At 34.9% G+C, this 7,948-nt stretch overlaps 1 long non-coding RNA gene across 1 annotated transcript in view; it reads right to left on the bottom strand.

Annotated features, from left to right (window-relative positions):
- Window positions 1-1,568: 1,568 nt before the first annotated feature.
- LOC103602231 overlaps window positions 1,569-7,948 on the bottom strand; it is a 9,707-nt gene continuing 3,327 nt past the window's right edge. The window contains exon 2 of the long non-coding RNA XR_551513.1: window positions 1,569-3,456. This is a non-coding gene — a long non-coding RNA (uncharacterized LOC103602231). The remainder of the gene's footprint in view (window positions 3,457-7,948) is intronic.

Raw genomic sequence — 7,948 nt, 5'->3', positions numbered from 1 at the left:
TTTCTTCACTATGCCAAGCTAGTTCTTCATGCCTAAAATACATTACAGTGGAGTAGAAAATTTTAAAAGGATGTGATTTTTACGTTTCTTTAAAGTAGCCAATAGCATTAAGTAGATCTTCTAAGAGATGGTATACAATCATTTATATAGTTAAGATTTTGGCATTTAAGATACTAAACTTTTTATACATTTTATTAAAATATAATAAACTTGCATCTTCAACTTTATATTGATCTTAATACTTTTCACAGTATGCAATATTTGAATCTAAAGATGAGAACCACACAATCATACCCCTCCCTTGCAATTACCTTTTTAAAGTCTTGATATCCATTTTGGACACTTGGGTTAATGGACTGAAAAGAGCTATGTTACACTAAATTTACACACAAACCAGAAAACTTTATTTGGAGTGGTAGATAAGAAAGCAGATTTTTATGAAGTGCAAAAAGAAGTAGGGGAAGTATGAGATAATAGCTATCCCTTAAGAAAAACTTTTAATAGTTTAAAATCTTTCATAGAATCTTACTAAAAAGGAGGCAACATTAGTTTAACATTTGACAAGAGATGAAAATAACTCTCAGTAAGAATCTGGCACAATAAGTATACCTCGAATTAGCATACTTTCTAGTTACAGATGTAAATCTTCAAAGTATATACATTAAGTACACATCAACCAAATATAAAATAGTGCTAGATCATCCTTCACTTTACGTTCTTAAAAACAAAGTAATATACTTATAACTCCTTCATAAAAATGCCCCTTAAGCCATAACAACTTCAAAGTACCTTGACTTCTTAGAATACCACATTTTTCAACTTCTAGCTATTTATATTCACGATACATAAGTAACCATGACAACAGAATTGTAAATTCTGTTTTAAAAAGGCTGTTGCTCTTCCCAACTTTTACTTTAAGTTGAATCTCTGCTATCAGTAGTACTCAGATAAACTTCCTCTTTCAAAGTAGTAAAAACTAAAGGCATTAAATTATTATCTCAAATCAAAGTATTGCTTTATCTATGAAAACTTATCTGTTGTATCCTGACATGTGGCAGCAAAGACCATGTTAAATGTACTCAGAAACAAATACCATTCTGAATATAAAAGTATTTTTTTTTCAAACAACTTAAAAATCAATTTTTTAAAATGGACTAAATCCCTATTGGGAATATGTCCAAATGCTGAGTTTTATCTTATCTCTTCTTAAAGATAAGAGTATATACAAAATGCAATAAGTTAAAAAACAAAACAAAATAAAACCTTGGTTTTGTAGAGATAAAGCTTATACAAAGACCATGTTAAATGTACTCAGAAACAAATACCATTCTGAATATAAAAGTATTTTTTTTTTCAAACAACTTAAAAATCAATTTTTTTAAATGGACTAAATCCCTATTGGGAATATGTCCAAATGCTGAGTTTTATCTTATCTCTTCTTAAAGATAAGAGTATATACAAAGTGCAATAAGTTAAAAAACAAAACAAAATAAAACCTTGGTTTTGTAGAGATAAAGCTTATATATAAATCAGGTGTAAAAACTTGTTGGCCAAAACAGAACATCAAATAATGCTGAATGAACATCACAGCCCAAAGAAAGAAGCAGAACCTTAAAGCCAGATTGGGTTCACATGAGTTTCAATCCCAGTGTTTCAATGCTTCACATGCCCTATCCTAAACAAAATCTATTAATGCAAACTAAGACCAAGAAATCTTAAATTGATGTTTAGTAGAATGTGGTTTGGCTTACTGCTAAAGGTATTAAGAAAAGTAAGTTCAGCATACATGCTACAGAGCTGAGGCACTGAAAAAAGAAGAAATCTTATGGCTATAGATCAAAAATTCACATTAAAAAAAGAAAGATTTGTCATTTAACATGGAAACTTTCCAATACATTCTATGGGTATTCTGAAAAGGCCAGTAATGAAAAACAGTGATAATTATGAGATGTAATACTTTGTTATATAAGAGCCTATAGATTGACAGAAAAATATGCCGATTTCAAAAGTCAACTACATTACACCCTATCTGTCATTACCAAGTCCATCAAGATCATTAGGCCTTTAAATGTGGGACTGGAAAAAATACTCCAGGATGCAATCAAATAAACCAAACCAAAACAAAGTAAGAACATTAGCTAATATTTAAGGGAGCAGCTTTAACAAATGTGTGATTTATTTCCCTTATTGCTCATATTTGAGTTTTCTTTTTCAGCCCTTATATACACTAGCTGAAATTTCTAAAGCATTTCTATCTCATTACAAATCTCCTCTCTTAATACAATAACTAGATCATAGCACAACATACTAACAGTATTACTTAAAACACTGCTCTGACACATCTTAGGATCTGCTTCTTATCACCTCAAAACCGTAAAACTATTTTACTGATTCAACAAATACTTGTTTTTGCTTTGACGCAACTGATCTGGTCCTTTCACAAGTTACTCACAAAGCAGTAGACTGTAGCTCAAAAGCTGAGACCTCATTTCTCAGAATCATTAATAGTACTTTACCTGAATGTATAAAAACACGAAGAGGAGCTTCTAATTTTAACTGTCTAAAATTCACGGTTTGAAATGGTTTGGAATGGTTGATCAAAGTTGTAAGCTCTAATTCAGCTTACTTATACAGAAACTAGGTAACCTCTGGTGAATCACAAGGATTGGCCCAGTACAAGCTTCTCTGAATCTGCACATCAAATCTAAATCAGCTCCACCAATGAAAAAAAGTTTCAAGATTTGTTTCATAATACGAAAGTGTTAACTCTCAAGTTATCAATTTATGAGTTACACCACATAAATTCTTAAGCATACAGAATCAAGTTATGAGTTATGAGTCACACCACATCACCATATAAATTCTTAAGCATATAGAGTTATCAGATACATCACATAGTTCTTAAACATACAGAAAACAAAGTCAGTCAAATTTAGGAGCTAAGCTCATGCTTTAAAGCTTACAAGATATAAAAATCACATAAAATGAGAACTACAGAGTGAATGTCTTGGGTCCAACATGTAATGCTACTATCCCATGGTTGTGTCAGCATGACAAGCAAATCAATTTCTATATTGAGAAAATATGCACACACATACTACCACTTTTCTATTAAATACATTATAAATACATTCTCATAGGAAACACTGATTTTACATTAAATTGTCTCTTAGATAATTTTGCACTGAATAACAATAAATGACAATCCACTCTTGTATACCTTAAATCGCTTAAAACAGTATTACATATATTTACACAAAGAATTATGGTAATATGCAAGAGTACTTCAATAAAAATTGGATGAACAAGATTGAAATAAAAAATGGTTTTATAACCAAGCTGTACGGACGTTTGGAGGTTTAGGTCTCAGCAATGGACCACTGGATGTGTCAAAAACCAATCGCTCACTCTTACAACTAAGAGCACTGGTAGCACTGGATGTCCTGGAAGCTCCCCCTGAAAATATACAAAGAAGATATAATCTGAATTATTTAAATTAAATACATAAATCATCATCTGATAAACTTCCTCTCCTAATTTTAAGTCCAGACTAGTTTTTCTTCCATATCCTGTGTGTGTGTCTAATAGTCTAATGCAATGATTCTGGACCAGGATAAATACATTCAGAATTCCTTGTGGAACTTAAAAATATAACAAACATGACCAGACTCCATACTAGGGGATTTTGATTCAAGCTTCTCAAGTGATTCAAGTGAAAAAATACCACTTTGCATAATAATTTATATATTCGTTCGATAAATAATTTACTACATACAAGGCATAATACTAAGTATGAGTTACTGGAGTCAGATCCTATCTTAGTGACTATACCAAGGTAGTAATGTATGTAGAACAAATAAAGGGAATTCCTGTCATTTAAGTGTTTAAGACTCACATAAGCACTGGGAAGTTGTGGCATTATAACTATTTCCAACTTTCTTTAGTATTGGCTTCTATTTTTGATGTAGTTTAGAACATATACATTACCACAGATTTCTATAAAGGAAAATGTCTGGCCTTTTTAGATGTTGCATACCCTAGCACTAAACAGTTACTCCATTTGTACATTATATGGGGTACAAAACTGGTTAGGTCTGTAACTGATCACATATAAAGCATAAAGTGATACTGTATCTGATGACCTTAGAGTTTGTTATTTTTGTTTTAGTTATCCAATGAAGAAGAAAAAGTACATATAGAGGAAGATACTAGCAATAATACTTAATTGGCTAGAAGGGAATGTTTCAGCAAGATTCAAACAGCGTATCTATTCATTTCTTCCTTTAATGAACATATTAAAATCAAAAGTCCCTCCCCTCTGTTGTCTAAAAAGTACTCATATTTTCAATTGTTTTATCTCCTGGTTTTCTTCCTATGCTTCCATTACATGCTGTAAATGGAACCTGAAATTAAGTAAACTAACACAAATAAAACAAAATATGCCAGTAAAAACAGAATGCACTCTGGAAGTTAGCATTTTAAACTACATCATTCAAACATAAGCTATATTTTTAAAAAAGAGATACAAGGGTGACGTCACTAAGATGGTATAGTAGACGATCCCTGGCACCACTCCCCCAACAAGAAATCAACTTGCAATGTCTAAAGCATAAAAATTGCCATTCTGAAATCACTAGAACTCAGGGGAAGAGGTGGAGAGGCCCGTTTGGCATGTGAAGGTGTGGACAGCCACTGCGGGCAGCAGGAAGATCACTTCAAACAGCCTGGCTGCTCTCCCAAGCCATGAGGTGCAACACACACAGAAGCAAAGCCAGTGCAACGCTGTTCTCACATGAAGCTACTTGAAGCCTGCAGGGGAGAAAAGTGCTGCGACTGCTGGGAAAAAAAGATCACTTCAGAACACCCTCTTCCATCCCCAAAGCCAGCACAACTGCTCGAAAAGTTCACCTGCAGAGAGGGAGGAGCCACAACAGGTAGGATAAAAGGATCACTACAGAGCATTCCTTCCCCCTTTCCACAGGCTGGCATAATACTGTCCACAAGGAAGTCCACTGGACTTGTGGTAGGTGTTGGATTTGCCCAGTGATCTTTCAGTCTTTGGAAGGGACTCATCTGGGCCCTGCTCCACAAGAAACATTTGGAGTACTGGGGGCTGATCCACCATGGGTGAGATATTGGCAGCTGATCTGTGTCCTGATCAGCACAAGCACCACACAGTGGAGATGGGCAAGTGCCACAGTGTTGTAATGAACACAAACCACAGGAAAAACTCAGTCCCAGGCCGGATTTCCCACACAGTTCAGTTGCTCCTGTGGAGTCTTCCCATGACCCAGAAGTGTCTAAAGGGTCAACAAATAAATTGTGGTCTATACAATAACTCTTCCCCAGATTGCAAAACAATGGCAAGGCAGCAGTTTAGCTCAGCCACAGCATTCAGGTTCTGATCCCTGCAATAAGTGTTCCCAAGCCCAGGAATTAATGGCAGGAGAGCAAGTTAGTTCTGGTGCAGTGTTTAAGTGGTGGTGGTTGCTATAAACCCTCCACAAAATGGAAAACAACTGCAGGCCTGAGATAAAGTTTTGATATTGAGAAGTAATGGTCTAACATCACCAAGTAACACCTACAGAAGCTGGAAGAGGTAGCCATATCCTCAAATGAACAGGCATCAACATAAAGACACAAAGACTGAGAAAGAACAAAGAAATATGACACCACCAAAGGAAACAAACAAAGCTCCAGCAATGGGAGCAGAAGAATGGATGATTTATGAAATGTCTGATAAAGAATTCAAAATAATCCTCTTAATGAAGTTCAGGGTGTCACAAGAAAGTACAGATGGGAAATTAAATGATACTTTGAAAACAATCCAGGAGTAGAACAAGAAAATAGATTAAAAAATATAATCAATTAAAAAAAAAAAAGAAATTCTGGAAATAAAAATACATTATCTAAACAGAAAAACTTGATAGAAAGCTTCAAAGCAGACTTAATCAGAGGAAAGAATCAATGAACTCAAAGACAGAACATACAAAATTACCCAATCAAAGAAGCAAAAGAAAAAAGAATGAGGACAAATGAAACATGCCTGCAGGAATCATGGGATACCATCAAGTGAAAAAACCTATGTATAACTGGTGTATCTAAAAGAGATGAAAAAGTGAAAGACCTAGAAAGCATATTTAAGGAAATAATGGCTTAAAATTTCCCAAATATGGAAAAAGATGACAGCATCCTGGTACAGACAGCTCAGAGGTCACCAAATTCAACCCAAAGAGGAATTCCCCAGGCAGATAGATCATAATCAAATTATCAAAAACCAAAGATAAAGAATACTGAAAGCAGCAAGAGAAGAAAACCCACGTAATATTAAACAGAGCTCCAATACAGCTTTCAGTAGATTTCTCAGCAGAAACCCTACAAGCCAGGAGAGAGTGGAATGATATATTCAAAATGCTGAAGGAAAAAGACTGCCATCCAAGAATTCTGTATTCAGCAAAACTATCCTTCAAATATGAAGGAGAAATAAACACTTTCCTAGACAAACAAAAGCTAAAGAAATTCATTAACACTAGACCTGCCTTACAAGAAATGCTAAAGAGAGTTCATCAGTGTGAAAGAAGATATGCTGCTAAAATGTAACATTTAGCATTTGAAGATACAAAATTCACTAGTAAAGTACACAGAGAAATTCAGAATACTCCAATGTTGTAAGTGTTGTGAATAAGCCATTTATATCTTTAACGTGAAGACTAAAATACAAACCTGTTAAAGATAATAACAAATACAACAACTGTATAAGAGATAGGCAATATTAAAAGATGTAACTTGAAACAACAAAATGTCAAGAAGTGGGCAGGGGAATGATGTCAAAGCAGAGTCTGTTTTTGCTTTTTTTCTTTTCTTAGTAATCAAAGTTATTATTAGTTTAAAATAATCTGTTATAACATACTTTTTGTAAGCCTCAGGATAAATTGTAACGCAAAGAGCTATAATAGATATATTAGAAATAAATAGCAAGAGGGCCGGCCTGGTGGTGCACTGGATAAGTGCGCCACTTGGGAAGCGCGGCGGCGCTCCTGCCCGAGGGTTCGGATCCCACATACAGACTGGTTCCCGCTCACTGGCTGAGCGAGGCGCGGGGGCAATGCCGAGGGTTGCGATCCCGTTGCCGGTCCCTGGTCCGGTACGGGGGCAACACTGAGGGTTGCGATCCGTTGCCGGACACGGAAAAAGACAAAAAAGACAAAAAAAAAAAGAAATAAATAGCAAGAAATCAAAATATACCACTAGGGAAAATCACTTAATTACAAAAGAAGACAATATGACAGGAAAAAAGGGAAAAAAAGATCTACAAAACAACCAGAACAAAAGTAATAAATTGGCAGTAACAAGTCCCTATCTATCAATAGTAACTCTAAATGTAAATGAGTTTAACTTCCCCAATTCAAAGACACAGAGAGGCTGAATGGATTATAAAACAAGAACCAACAATATGCTTCCTGCAAGAAACTCACTTCACCTATAAAGATACACATGGACTGAAAGCAAAGGGATGGAAGAAGATACTCCATACAAATGGAAACCAAAAAAGAGCAGGAGTAGCTGTACTTACATCAGATTAACATAAACTTCAAATTGGGAACAGTAAAAAAAGATAATGAAGGTCATTATATAATAATAAAGGATGAATTCAACAAGAGGATATAACAATTCTGAATATATACGCACCCAACACTGGAACACCTAGATATATAAAGCAAACACTACTATACCTATTAGGAGAGGCAGACTCCAATACAATAACAGTTGGGGACTTCAACATGCCACTTACAGCAATGGACAGATCATCCAGACAGAAAATTAACGAAAAAATATCAGAGTTAACCTCCACTCTAAACCAATTGGACCTAATGAACATTTATAGAACATTCTATCCAACACCTGCAAAACACACAATTCTCCGGGCCGGCCCGGTGGCGCACTGGAA

This window comes from Galeopterus variegatus, unplaced genomic scaffold, assembly GCF_000696425.1.
Source record: "Galeopterus variegatus unplaced genomic scaffold, G_variegatus-3.0.2 Scaffold4063, whole genome shotgun sequence".
NCBI classification, from domain to species: domain Eukaryota; kingdom Metazoa; phylum Chordata; class Mammalia; order Dermoptera; family Cynocephalidae; genus Galeopterus; species Galeopterus variegatus.
Note: the sequence above shows the minus strand (reverse complement) of the source record. Positions and strands in the feature narration are given on the sequence as shown.